Genomic DNA, 15,625 nt, shown 5'->3' on the forward strand with positions numbered 1-15,625 from the left:
TTATTTGCAAAGATAGAATTCCTGAAGAAATTCATGTGGTAGCACAAAGCGGGGTCAATATAGAAGACTGCCAGCATCGGATTCTGGACGTTAAAAATGGTGCTACTTCCAGAAACAATATACTACAAGTAAAACATTGATATTAGTTCCTTCGTATGGTATAACATCCTTCAGGGATGTGAGAGAGGACACGTAAACTTCACAAGATGGCTGCAGTTGACACACCATCTTGACAACAACATTCAGCATGAAAACATTCCATTAAAAAAACTCTTGAAGAGGTGACCTTGTGTATGCAGCTAGAAGGTACATCCCTGCTGTCGTAGCAACATTTTTTTTTATGCGTTCATGAGATATGGGCATCGCTGGCAAGGCTGGCATTTATTGCCCATCCCTAATTGCCCTTGAGAAGGTGGTGGTGAGCCGCCTTCTTGAACCGCTGCAGTCCGTGTGGTGACGGTTCTCCCACAGTGCTGTTAGGAAGGGAGTTCCAGGATTTTGACCCAGCGACGATGAAGGATCGGCGATATATTTCCAAGTCGGGATGGTGTGTGACTTGGAGGGGAACGTGCAGGTGGTGTTGTTCCCATGTGCCTGCTGCTCTTGTCCTTCTAGGTGGTAGAGGTCGCGGGTTTGGGAGGTGCTGTCGAAGAAGCCTTGGCATGAAGCTTTACCAATGCTGGCTGCCTGGATTGAGATCCCTCCCCTCCCCCTCCAAATTTCCTAACACACCCTTCCCGCAATCCGTCCACCAAGTCCCCATCCATCCAATTCGAATATATTATAATGAGGGCCAGTGGCACTGCAGCCCGAATTTCCTGGTTTTGCGCTCGCAGTGCACTGTGGGTAAGTTAGAATGAGAGACCTAAGAGGCAACTGCTGCCTGGATCAGCTGGGGCTGGCGGAAAGGAGGAGTCCTTGAGCCTGAGGACGGCTGAAAGTTTTATTTTTGGGCATTTTCCTCAGCATTTTACTGCTGATTGAACACTTTGATATGCCAATGGTATCATAAAAAATGCCACACATTTCAGAGGAACATTTGAACTTTGAACCGACATTCAAAGCCAAATTGAAACCTATGGGCTGAAATCAGATGGTGTAATATATTAGTAACAAATGCATTTGTAGATTACAGCACAGTACTGAGCATGTGCGGGTTGTATGGGGCGTTCTGGGAAAGGAAGTGATGACAAAAAGATCAAAGGGCTTCCACCATTTTGTTTGTGCCATGCAGCTGCTGCGTACATGTTGAAGATACAAAAATAAAGTGTTCTTTTTATAAGATTACTCTGACAGTACCAACACACTGCAGTATTAACCAAATTAAATCCTACTGTCTTCTGCTTCTATGAAGGTGTTAAGCCAATTAAAATAGACTAATATTGTGCTGTGTGATTTCAACTCACTAGTGTATGTTATAATCTAATTCTGACCATAGACAAATTACATAACGGCACACAGAATCATGATATCACACCAGCAATGCTGTGAACCATTCACTGTGACATGCCCCTTTAAGGGGAGTCCAATACTTATCTCTCCACCAGATGGTGCAGCAGTTACCATTGAAAGCAGTTTGGTAAAACTGCTGCATCAGCTCAGCCCTTCAGCACGTGTGCACTGCAGATTCCTCACTTCCTCTGTGATGTAATCCCCACTCAGTCTCTCTCTGACACTTAAGAGATGAATCTTTCTCCAGCTCCCATTTCCCCTCGACAAAGGCACACGGTGCAGCTGCAGTTCTCTGGCTGGACTCCAAAAAGCAGCGAGAAGAGACACATTAAAGATGATGCACACACCTCTCGAGATGCTGCTGGTTTCTGAATATTAGGAAAGCTCAGGGGGTGGGGGCTGTGTGCTGGCATCCTATTAATTCAGAATCCACCGGCTTGCTGTCCTGTGTCGATATGGGGCTTTCTTTCTGCGCATCTGAGGCATTTATGAGAAGCTCCTCGATATCGCCATGCTGGCTTTATTTGTTTTAACAGCAGCGTGTCACTGCAAAATGAATTCATCGCGATAAGCAATTGCATACATGCAATTTAAAGGCAAATATTGGCATAAAAACATTATAAAAATGTTGACAGTTGCTTAAAATCAAAACGAATGCACTTCCAAAAGCAACCATGTGGAACAGAAAGCCAAGTCCAAGATCCATAGGGTATTTAAAGGGGAAATGTGCCATTTGGAGATTTGTTTTTGTACAAGTGATTCTCGAACAAAGGACAAACACACTGATAGGGACAGACACAGTGGGTGAAGTGGTGTCACAACAATTATGGCCCTCAGAAGGTTTGACGCAGTAACACTACTGTAGTACACCGATTAATAAGAGGCTCTCATTTTACAAGAGTGATCTTTTTCCAGTCTTAGCATTTTCCCTGATAAATTCCAAAATATTAAAATAAATACCAGCACAACTAACACTGAATTCTTTTCTAGATATAAATGGTATCTTTGTGAACTGGTGGCATACTGAGTTAAGACATTAGCCTTTCATTGCTGGGACGCTGGGTTCAAATCCAGCTTGGACTGATGGGATGAAACTCTACTCTATCTCCTAACTTGTAAGTGTCGTATATGAAATGAGTCTAGACAGTCTCAATCCAGTTCCTGGCGGGCATAGGTCTAGAGCACAAAACTGTCTCGAATTCAGCATGAGTTGGTAATTTTACTCAAAGAGGCTGGTGTGCAAAATGGAAAAATGTTGCATTTGTGGAAGGAGCTTGACTCTGCATCTAGCTGTGTGATCTTTGACCTGCAAATAACTGGTGGTCCAAATGAAAAGTGTTCCATTTCCACGGTACTAACATTCCTCACCTTAATGAGCACAACAAATAAAATGTTGTTTTTATTTTAAAAGTTCCCTTTCTCTCCTGAAGGCACTGACTTGAGTTATGACACTGTTCCAAGGGTCTCCCAAGTATCTCACCCGAGTGGGCATTCTCCATGAGCCAAGATAGTGAGTGCTAATAGGCTATTTTTTTTTATTCGTTCATGGGATGTGGCCGTCGTTGGCAAGGCCAGCATTTATTGCCCATCCCTAATTGCCATTGAGAAGATGGTGATGAGCCGCCTTCTTGAACCGCTGCAGTCCGTGTGGTGACGGTTCTCCCCCAGTGCTGTTAGGAAGGGAGTTCCAGGATTTTGACCCAGCGACGATGAAGGAACGGCGATATATTTCCATGGGAGGAATCACAACTGAACCCAATCCTGTCTTCACTGTTGTTTTTCATTTCAGAATAATTTAAAATCAACATATTAGAAAAGATAATTAAATAATTTGTTAAGTTTCATGGGTACTGAGTTACATTAAAATGTTACTAACATATGTGGAAGAAATTTAAAAGGGCATGTCTTCCCGAAAAAATGACAAAAGTTTGGGGAAGAAAGATGAGCTTTTTAATAATTTGTGCCTCAATGCCTGATGTCCATATATGGTTACTTTCCAGCTGGGTTGAGGGGAAGCTGGGATCACTGTTCAGGAGCAGGAACTCTGGCTGATTTGTTTCCCCCTTATCTATCCTTGGGACATGGAGGGCAATTGCAGAGTCCCGACTGCTGCCCCAGCTGAGATCAGCTAACTGAACACAGGTTAGGGAATCGAGCCGAGAACCCTCCTCGTCGGTATGGCTATGTGGGTCAAACAGTTACCAACTGAGCCATCAGGGGGAGCTCAACTGCATCATTTTTCATCCATTGGGTTTGAGCCCAAGTGCAGCACAATTTCGGATATTCTTGTTTCAGAATAATTTAAAAATCAATGTATTCAAATCAGTAATTAAATAATTTGACATTTTACAACCCCCCCCCAATACAGTTTCTTATTGGAACATTCCAATCTAGGGTGGCAGTGGGTATGGTGGGGAGAGCCTGGCATTGCCCACCTCACACTGGTGGGTGACGGTCTTCTTGTGTCAGTGTTCATCAGGATAAAGTTGCTTTTCAAGGTTGTCTGCCCTCTGCCAGCTGAAGGCAAAAGCCTTGTGGAAAGAAGATTCATGACGAAGAATTAAAAAGGAGCTGCAATAAATAATTCAAAGAATTTAAAAAAAAATTTAACCTGTGAATGTAAAAGAAAAGTGTAATGATATGCAAGAATTGTATCGATCCATTTCGGATTGATATATAAGCACCATGTGCTTAGAGAGGGAAGCAGACATTTGGAATAAAGCTTGTGACATGTAGACAGTCTCCTGAGAGTTGTTCAAATGAGCTACAAACCTTTGCAAAGGCTTTATACGTTTTAATTATATTCTATAATGAGTATTAAAGAGCACACAATGTTTGAAACAGGATTTGGTATCATTGCATTAAATTGTATTTTATTTACTTCTATTTTTTTGCAGAGGATTCAATTCTCTTTCTGCTTCTTGTCTCTCATTCCTTACTCGTTCAACTGTGAACTAGAGACAAATGTACCATGAAGCTAGTCTTCTTGTGGCATGATTTCAAATATTTATGAATTATTCATTGAAACTATTTTACCAGGATGCACAATTGGGTTGGAATTTTGTCACATGGTGTCAGGAGGAATATAGGGAAGGAAATGAACTGAAAATACAAGGACTCAGCACAGTTAGGGTAGAACTTCATATTAATGAGAATGGCATACAAATGAAGATGTTAGTAAAATGGAGGTAAACTTAAGCTGTGAGATAATTTTATTTTTAAAACTAGTACAGCATTTGACAATAATACACTGAACAGTATGAAACTCAATGGACCCTGCTACAATTTTAGGTTTTTACTCAAGTTTGGATGAAGAAGCCCCTTTGTCGCATCCTTCCTTAAACCAACCCTACCATCTCCCCTTTACAACATCTAGATGGTTTCTTAAATGAGTCTGGTGTCCTGGTCTCAATCATCCTTCCTGGTAACGTGCTGCAGTTACTGAATGGATATATTTCTTTCGCAGTGGATTCACAGCAGTTCCTGAAAGCAGACCTATCCTGCTATGATCTGAAAGCTGCCTTTTGAATAATAATCTGCTTTTGCCGTGGATTAACAATTATTTTAATGGGAGACTTCAACCAACCCAACATAAATTGGGAAAATCCAACTGGTTTAGGGTCAGGATTGGTAAAAAAAAATGCATCATGACTTGGTGTGCAAGGGAAGCCACAAGAGGCAGTACTTATCTTGACCCAGAATGATCAGGTTTAACATTCAGTTATACCAGTGACCAGCATAGGTTCAATAACTTTAAAAAAGAGCTCAATTCAAAGAAACGAGGGAATAATTAATACAAATAGGAGGATGTTGGTCAATATTTCAGTAGAAGACAAATGGGACACCTTTAAAGGAATAGTGCTGAACATGTACAACAACTTCATACCTAAGATTAGGACGCTCAGGCTAAACAAGTGTGTCCCTAAATGAACTAACAACTTAAAATTGAAATGAAAAGGAAAATGACTTTTGCAAATCTTGCAGGGAGAAACTGGATTGGGTTCACTGGGATGAATATAGGATCACACAGAAACATGTCAGAAAGGTTAATCAACAGGGCAAAGAGAGACCTAGAAAAAAGCATAGCTGCAGAGGTAAAACATAGTACAAAATAGCAAGTGGGCTGACAGAGAAGAGTGGAGAATATTAAAAGATGGAAATGAACTTGAAACTTAGGATGAGCACAAGATAGTAAATATTCTGAATTATTACTTCCTCAAAGTATTCACAAGACAAGGCATGAACAATATGCCCTTTCCAAAAAAAATGAGTACCAAGGCAAAATTCAGGACTTCAATGTAAATGAGATGGAAGTTCTAGACATCTGAAAGGGCTTAAATAAATCCCTATGGCTACATTGCATTTATCCCAGAATGTCGGAACAGGCTAACAATGAGATTTGTGAGGCACTGACGATCATTATGAGGAAGTCAATGGACACTGGGGGACGGGGTACCAGTAGATTGGAAACAGGCTATTAACAAGGATGGCATAAGAGACAGAGACAACTGCAGACCCATTAGTCTTACTTCAGTTCTACATAAAATAAAGTAAACTTGAGGTTCTTCTTCATACAGAGATAGTTATCAACACTTGGAATGAATATCTGGGCAGAGTGGTGGAGGTACAAACCTTGGAATCATTTAAGGAACAACTAGATGCTGCAATGGGGGGAGTGGGTGGGGGTGCTGGGGATGGATGAATTAATATGGACCGAATGGCCTTTCTCATCTGTAATAATCTTGTGAATAATATACTGCCTGGACTTTCATACTCTTTTTGGATTGGCAGAATATTAAACACAGACCAAAGTCTTTACAGGCTAAAGCAACTAAAAATATTTATTTTACAATTCAATGGAAATATGAAGCACAAAAGAATTCAGCAAATACTGTTGAGATACAAATATATTAAATATAAATTGACAGAAACTGTAATGGGTTCATTGCCCTTTTTAAGAAAAGTCTTTGGAAAACAAGAAAAGCACTGCCTGTCCTTGACCTCGTCTCATATTGGTCTTGTTGATTGTATTTGAATCAAGATGTATGTGCTACAGAATCTCATCCATCTGACTAAATCTCAGAACTCTAAAACGAGCTGCTAACTTGAAGTATCTTGCAGTTGGGTTGTTGGGGCCATCTTTCCTGGGATCTCTCAAATGTTTTGTTTCCCAATAAGAGTAGACACTGACTCATTAGCATATGAGGTTGCTTTTGGATGCTTGAAGATAGATTCCCAGGCAAACAGACAAAGTTTAACAATATTACAATTCAAAAATATAAATAACTTCCTGTGACTTTCATTTAATTAGAGTATTGTGGAGAAACTAAGATATGTTTTCACCTGCAGAGCTTCACACTATTTACATATTATTAGACAACCACAATGGATAAATCATTCTTTCATGAAAAGGTACAGGAACAATTTTCTGTTTGCACCTAGCCAGCTATTAGTGATTCAAAACAGTGACCACCTTCTGAATTTCATTTTAAATTCTCCCAAAGAAATCCACACATCCCTGACAGACTTTGCATGGAGTTTAGTAAGATCAAAGTCGGTGTCAGTGAGAATAATAAATGATTTAGTCGCTCCTATGAGTCATTCACTGGTTCACTCAATGTGATGGTAGGATGTGGTTAAGTCACTATTTAGTTATCAAGATCAGGATATTAGTCAATAAATTAGTCATTGACATTTTTCAACAAAAACATGGAAAAATGTGTGTTGGCAAATCTTGGAGACTACTTAACTAATTGACAGAATTTGTTGAGAATATTTCAAGAATTGTTGATAATTGAACACAGAATTGGTCAACAAAACATCAACAATATGATTTTTGGATGAGAATTGTAGTTTCTTTGGCATTTAATTTTGGATATCCAAAATTTGCTATTGGTCAAACTGAAGATCTCATCTCAATCCCATTGGCTAGTACAGCATATTATAGAGGATTCACAAATATAGTATCTATTATATGGAGGAATACATATACAAAATATTTATTTAGAGATGACAGAAGAATCACACAAACAATGCAAAATACAGTAAAAACAGCTGAAACTGTTCTATGGGCTAGTTGGTCTGACCTATGCAGTATCACCCATCTTTTAGAATGTAATTTTCCACTGTTTTGCACAACAATGTAGCCAAGAGAGGAGGAAGCCTATGGTACTTCTACATTCCTAGACAAAGCTCATCATCTGCTAGGTTTTCTATCTTTTACCTGTAGCTTCTAATCTCTCCCAGGACCTCAAAACTATGGATCCCTTTAACTCCCTCCGCCTTCCTTTCCTCCTCCAATCTACAGACCTGTAAAACCCAAGTTTGACATCAGCTAACTACTTCTGGATTTACCTTATCTTTTCTCCTACTCTTGTTGGTGTCCTGTACCATGGGGTTTGGCTTTTCATCTAAGTTTCCCAATTGAGAGCCCACTTACAAGATTCACCCGACGGAATGAACTTATCCTTGCTTGTTGTTGGAAAAGATAAAGGGACACATCAGCTGGAGGTGTGAGAAGTTGTCCGCTAACCTCAAAGTCTATTTAAAAAAAAATTGTTCATGGGATGTGGGCGTCGTTGGCAAGGCCAGCATTTATTGCCCATCAGAAGGTGGTGATGAGCCACCTTGTTGATCAGCTGCAGTCCGTGTGGTGAAGGTTCTCCCACGGTGCTGTTAGGAAGGGAGTTCCAGGATTTTGACCCAGTGATGATGAAGGAACGGCAATATATTTCCAAGTCGGGATGGTGTGTGATTTGGAGGGGAACGTGCAGGTGGTGTTCCCATATGTCTGCTGCTCTTGTCCTTCTAGGTGGTAGAAGTCGTGGGTTTGGGAGGTGCTGTCGAAGAAGCCTTGGTGAGTTGCTGCAGTGCTTCCTGTAGATGGTACACACTGCAGCCATGGTGCGCCGGTGGTGAATGGAGTGCCAATCAAGCATAATGGTGTCGAGCTTCTTGAGTGTTGTTGGAGCTGCACTCATCCAGGCAAGTGGAGAGTATTCTGTCACACTCCTGACTTGTGCCCTGTAGATGATGGAAAGGCTTTGGGGAGTCAGGAGGTGAGACACTCGCCACAGAATACCCAGCCTCTGACTTGCTCTTGTAGCCATAATATTTACGTCGCTGGTCCAGTTAAGTTTTTGGTCAATGGTGACCCCCAGGATGTTGATGGTGGGGGATTCGGCGATGGTAATGCCGTTGAATGTCAAGGGGAGGTGGTTAGACTCTCTCTTGTTGGAGATGGTCATTGCCTGGCACGAATGTTACTTGCCATTTATCAGCCCAAGCCTGGATGTTGTCCAGGTCTTGCTGCATGCGGGCACGGACTGCTTCATTGTCTGAGGGGTTGCGAATGGAACTGAACACTGTGCAATCATCAGCGAACATCCCCATTTCTGACCTTATGATGGAGGGAAGGTCATCGATGAAGCAGCTGAAGCTGGTTGGACCTAGGACACTGCCCTGAGGAACTCTTGCAGCAATGTCCTGGGGCTGAGATGATTGGCCTCCAAAAATCACTACAATCTTCCTTTGTGCGAGGTATGACTCCAGCCACTATACCTTCAGATGACAGAAATAAAAGAGTGCCATGAGGGCTCAAACATTTCAAAGTATTTTCAGTACTGTACAGGATTAATTAAAGCAGTTGCATAGTTACAGAATCATGGAATGATATAGCACAGAAGGAGGCCATTCGGCCCATCATGCCTGTGCCAGAACAGCACAGTATGTCAATTGGCTGATTTGTGAGCCAGCACTAGAAAAAAAAACAATGACCATGAAAGCTGTCGAATAGTCATAAAAAGAGAGCTGGTTCAGGGAAGGGAGCCTGCTATCCCGACCCTGGTCTGATCTGCATGTGACTCCAGTTCCTCACTACGTCGTAAACGCCTAATACCCATTAGGCTGCCAGTTCTTGCCCATCTTCCACAGATACCAGCCTTGCAGTAAGAAAGGAAAGAACTTGCGTTTATGTAGCTCCTTTCATAACTTTTGTTATGTCAGCAAATGCAGCAGCCAATTTGCGCACAGCAAAGTCCAACAAACAACTGACCTATCTGTTTTAGTGATGTTGGTTGAGGGATAAATGTTGGCCAGGACACCAGGGAGAACTCCCTTGCTCTTCTTCGAAATAATGCCATGGGACCTTTTACATCCACCTGAGAGGGCAGAAGGGGCCACGGTTTAACGTCTCACTCGAAGAACGGCACCTCTGACAGCGCAGCACTCCCTCAATACTGCACTGGGAGTGTCAGCCTCGATTCTGTGCTCAAGTCTCTGGAGTGGGACGTGACCCTGCAGCCTTCTGACTCAGAGGTGAGAGTGCTACCAACTGAGCCACGACTGATACAGATAGAACAATTCAGACCTGTAGCATTGAAATAATAACAGAAGACAAGCTGATATTCCAACAATCTGCCTTTTTTGCAAAAATAAAATATGCTGTAATGGGTTAAACTTGTCAGCAGACTGGGTCAGCCGAGTGTTTCAACTGAGCATGTGCTGCAGCTACTTACAGGAACACTAATGCCTTCCAGTTCTGTGCTGCCCAGGCCCCAGATTGATTCACTGGTAGCTGTAGGAAATGCTGATTCAGTGAGACTGCAAAACAATCTCTGTTTCAGCCTGAGTCCTCTCCTTCCAGTTGAAAATTTGGCAAATAGAACAACGTCCAAATTTAAACCATTCTGCACCTTGTTTTTAAGCCATGAGAAAGTAAATGTTGATTTATTTATTTGAGGAAACAGCCCAAGATTAAATGCTAAAATCCATTTAACCTACAATGTGTGGCGATTATGCTGTGGACCACAGCATCACTTTTTCTGCCATTTCCTCTATCACGTCCCTGTTATGCTCACTGGTCAGACACACAGTAGGTGCAAGGTCGCCAACTCTGGTTGGACATATTCCTGGAGGGTTCATCACATGACTTCCTGCCTCCAACCACCCCGCCCCCCACACTCCCGCCATTGGTCGCCCAACACGCCCATACTTGCACTGCATTCCCACGGCCAATTGGAAAGTGAATAGACTCTTCCGTTACCCGATTGGGTGATTATTGACTATCAGCCAAACAGCGGTTTTTCCCATGTCTGATATTTTTATAACTAATAAACAAAAGAGTGTTCAAAGAATTGTTTTTCTTTTAAAAAAAAACAATTTTTTTAAATGCCCTGATGATTTTTCTCGCAACAGTGTCCTGGAGATTAATCTTCAATTTCTGGAGACTCCAGGGCAACTGGAGGGTTGGCAACCCTAAGTAGGTGCTATGATGCCCAGTGGTACAGCCTCGTTCATGGTCAACCCTAAGTAGGTGCTATGATGCCCAGTGGTACAGCCTCGTTCATGGTCAACCCTAAGTAGGTGCTATGATGCCCAGTGGTACAGCCTCGTTCATGGTCAACCTAAGTAGGTGCTATGATGCCCAGTGGTACAGCCTCGTTCATGGTCATCTTGACAAAGTGATTCACTAGGAGCTGTGCTTGAGTGATGTAGGAATAGCACTGATTTCCCACCTTGCTTTCCCACCATTGTCCCTTTCACAACCTCAATTGATAAAGTCGATAATCAGCACACTAAATGCCCTTGTTTGCTTTTACAAGGTTCTAAGCAGGCCTCGTGATCAAACTCTCAGCCAAGGAAAGGACTGTGATGTGGGAGGATTCAAAACAGGGGAAAAAACATTGAAAGAATTTGGCGGGGGGGGGGGGGGGGTGGATAAATACAAACATTGCCAGAAACTCAAGTACATCTGTATTTAGTTGGCTTGTGCCTTTAAGCAAAAAAATAAATAAAATCACTGCTTATACACAAAGGGTATACACAGGGGAACATCCCTGTTTTGCACATCTAGCTGTATGTTTCTCTACCACCTGGGCAAGTGGCAGCAGGGCAGCTGTCATCTGTGGCTGGAACCAAAGAAAAGTGGATGTATTTAATATTTTTTTTATTTAAGTTTTATAAACTTAAATAATATATACCTGGTGGGAGGCTGTGAAGATGTAAACATCAATTCCTTGTGGTGCAGATTGGGTTGTCCAATTTTTGGAGGTGCAGGTGGAATAGGCACCTTGTTCCTTGGCCCCCGATTTTAACCCAGCCCAACCCGCCCAACGAGAACGGGGCGGGTGAGCGGTTAAAATCGGGAAAATAGACTTACCACTCCGTTCCCGCCGGAGACTCACCGACTCCTATTTTTACTCTGTAGCTGACTGCTGGTGGCAAACACACCTGCCAGAATGAGGTGGGTGCCTCACGAATAAATTCAAATAGGGGTCCGATGACATCATTTGGACCCTGATGTGATTTTAACTGGACAGTTCAGAAGTCTCGTCCAGTGGCTAACCCCTGCTTCAGGCCCGAGTAAATGACCCTCTTGTTTGTCCTCATCCAATATGGCGGGCGGTGCACTTCCGGTTGGATGTGTGCGTGCGCTTCCTACCCGCCATTTTGGGGCCTTAGTAGGCCGCGTAGCGCCTGAAAAATTTCTGAAGTCAGTCTCCAGAACACCCATGAGCGATGCAACTGGAGATCTATTAGTTCAAAAAAAAGATTTCTGATTTAAAGCTTACATTTAAAACAGGCTGAGAATATAAGCAAACGTGTTAAAGTTAATCGGGAATTCCTACTAACCGCTGGTCTGTTAAAAAGGGCTAACAAGGATGAATATCCTTCTTTAAAAGCTCATCAGGCTTTGTGCTCACCATCCTGTGCAAATTAGCTGCACCTGGAAATCCAGCTAAACTCTGCAATGTACAAGTCAGTCATTATGCTACGGCACTGGGCTGGGATGAAAATCAGCCCCACTGTATGAGGAATTGCAGGTGCAGACATGTCACTCCACGATGAAAGGAGTTGCAAATTTCCTGAAGAGGCCTTACATAGAATTACATCGAATTTTACAGCACAGAAACAGGCCATTCGGCCCAACAGGCCTACGCCTTCAATCATGACATCAGCAAGGCCAGTGGTCCTCAGCCAAAAGTCAGTGATTGACCCTGAGGTAAACAGCGCAGGAAGGTTGGAAACTGTCTGAGGGCTGACTCTTTGGTTCTCCTTAAAAACATGTTCAAGATTAAGATGAAACTGGCTCCCATCAGGGGTGCCATTCTCCACTGTCACTAACAAAACCTCTGGCCAAGACATGAAGTGACATTTTTCTCAAACAAGCAAGATCAGAAATCATTAGCACAGACTGGAATGAAAAGAAAATTGGTAGCAAATTTAATTTTCTTTTCAGAACCTTAATTCATGTTGTAATCTTTTAGAAATGTGGTGCTCCCAAATGGTTCAACAACAACTACTTGCATTTATATAGCGCCTTTAACATAGTAAAACGTCCCAAGGCGCTTCACCGCAGTGTTTTCAAGCAAAATTTGACACCGAGCCACATAAGGAGATATTAGGACAGGTGACCAAAGCTTGGTCAAAGAGGTAGGTTTTAAGGAGCATCTTAAAGGAGGAGAGAGATAGAGAGGCGGAGAGGTTTAGGGAGGGAATTCCAGAGCTTAGGGCCTAGGCAGCTGAAGGCACGGCCACCAATGGTGGAGTGATTAAAATCAGGGCTGTGCAAGAGGCCAGAATTGGAGGAGCGCAGAGATCTTGGAGGGTTGTAGGGCTGGAGGAGGTTACAGAGATAGGGAGGGGCGAGGCCATGGAGGGATTTGAAAACAAGGATAAGAATTTTAAAATCGAGGCATTCCCAGACCAGGAGCCAATGCAGGTCATGTGCGCACAGGGGTGATGGGTGAACGGGACTTGGTGCGAGTTAGGATACGGGCAGCAGAGTTTTGGATGAGCTGAATTTTAGACGGTAGAAGATGGGAGGCCGGCCAGGATAGTCAAGTCCAGAGGTAACAAAGGCATGGATGAGGGTTTCAGCAGCAGATGAGCGTTTGGTAAGTGCATGGGGCGTTTTGAAAGAGAAATATATACAGATTAAGAAGGTCCTTGATTTGTGCTGATGTCAGCTGGGGCAATGGTACAAATGGGGTACAAATGGCTTCAGCGTCACCCCCTGGGCTAGGGAAAGGAAACGCAGCCAGGCTTCCTACTCCTGATCACTCTTTATTGACCCTCTCTGCTGGAAAGTCCATGTGCTTGGACGTCAGGTGAAGACAGAACTAGGCTCGGCTGTGAGATCCACCATGATCAATCTAATTTGCCGATATTCACTGTCAGGGATGACAGATCCTGTTCGGGTGAGGGGAAAGCAAAAAAAAAACGAACTGAAAAATTATTTTGTAAAAAATCATCCATAAGATGTCTGCTTTTTTTTTTATTTGGAAGAGGCAATTAACTTGCCGTCGTTTCCTGCCAGCCCCAGCTTAAATCATTCAGTTTGCGCTACTTCTCTTCATCAGTTTAGGCAGGTTTCAAATAAAACACAGAATCCAGGGAGAGCGTCCCCAAGTCACTGCCGATTTTTCAGCAGCTTCTTCACAGCCTCGGGTCATGTAGTAAATATTTAATTGTACTTATTTTTTAAAGATTTTACAGGGGCATGGAAGCATAGTGGTTATGTTCCTGGACTAGTAATCCAGATGCCTGGACTAATGATCCAGAGAACGTGAGTTCAAATCCCACCACAGGCAGTTTGAGAATTTAAATTTAGTTTTTAGAAATCTGGAAATAAAAAGCTGGTATCAGTAAAAGTGACCATGAAGCCGTCCGATTGTCGTAAAAACCCAACTGGTTCACTAATGTCCCTTTAGGGAGGAAACCTGCCGTCCTTACCCGGTCTGGGCCTATATGTGACTCCAGTCCCATACCAACGTGGTTAACTCTTAACTGCCCTCTGAATTGGCTTAGCAAGACACTCAGTTAAGGGCAACTAGGGATGGGCAATAAATGCTGGCCTTGCCAGCAATGCCTACATCCTGAGAATAAATTTTAAAAATATACATTTTTCCTCCCATTCTGTTGCCAAGTGATGGTCAGGCTGATGCTGATTGCAGATTCAAACCCGGGACAATTTATGCTACTTTGGCTTCTCTCTCTATTCAAATTGGTGTGGGTCCAACTAGGAAATGGGCTGAGACTGCTCCAAGTTCGTATCAGTCAGTGAACAGAGGAGGAATTGGTCTCGTAAGCAAGGTTTGAGCCCAGCTCCCACAGTTGAATGGCGGGCTACCCAATCCACAAGCTTTTCTTGCCCTTTTTTTTGGAAAGACAGATTTGCATTTCTATAATGCCTTACCACAGCTCTCAGAAACCTTTCAACGTGCTTCATGCACAATAAAATACTTTGAAACGCAGTGACTGTGATGTAGACATTAGAAAGTACCAAAAGCTGATTTTATATAGGAAAACAATGGAGAAAATGTTGGCTTCCTCTCTCCATACTGCCTAATGGCCTGGGCCAGGCCACACACACACATGTAAACATAACATTATTTGTTCCAAGTGAATTCAGGAACTTGGCAACCAGACAGGACTTCCGTAGTATCAACAAGAAAGGTCTGAACGCTGATAATTGAGGACATGTGTGGCAACTGTGAACCAATGGGCACAGAATAAAGACAAGGATAGGAGCATCACGTGCCCCTTTGGCAATGTGTTCAGAAAATTGGGCCCACACTTTGGAACTGGAGCAGCAAAGATCAATGCCTCAGGAGTGCCTCCTGGTGAAAATCCCCAACAGACTCAGGGACGGGTTGTGAGAATTCTCCAGAGGAGAAGCACCACAAACGACAAGGTATTCTGCACGCTAGCACTTTGCTGAACAGAAAGTGAAACAGTTTTAAAACTGTACTAAGCTGAACGCATATTGAAGCATCGAATATACAGATTGTCTATTAGATTTTTTAAACTTAAAGTTTCCTAGCATTGAATGTGTGGTAATGGCTTGTCAATGGTCCTGAAGTTATGTCATGGGACAATTACACTTGAATGACTTAGTGCGTTTGTCTACACTTCCTCTATCTGCCATTTTAGCTGCATTGTTTAACCGTTTATGTTAAGTGAACTCCTCTGCATTCGGCGAGTGACTCACCTCCTGACTCCCCAAAGCCTTTCCACCATCTACAAGGCACAAGTCAGGCGTGTGATGGAATACTCTCCACTTGCCTGGAAGAGTGCAGCTCCAACAACACTCAAGAAGCTCGACACCATCCAGGACAAAGCAGCCCGCTTGATTGGCACCCCATCCACCACCCTAAACATTCACTCCCTT

Source organism: Heptranchias perlo, chromosome X (genome assembly GCF_035084215.1).
Source record: "Heptranchias perlo isolate sHepPer1 chromosome X, sHepPer1.hap1, whole genome shotgun sequence".
NCBI classification, from domain to species: domain Eukaryota; kingdom Metazoa; phylum Chordata; class Chondrichthyes; order Hexanchiformes; family Hexanchidae; genus Heptranchias; species Heptranchias perlo.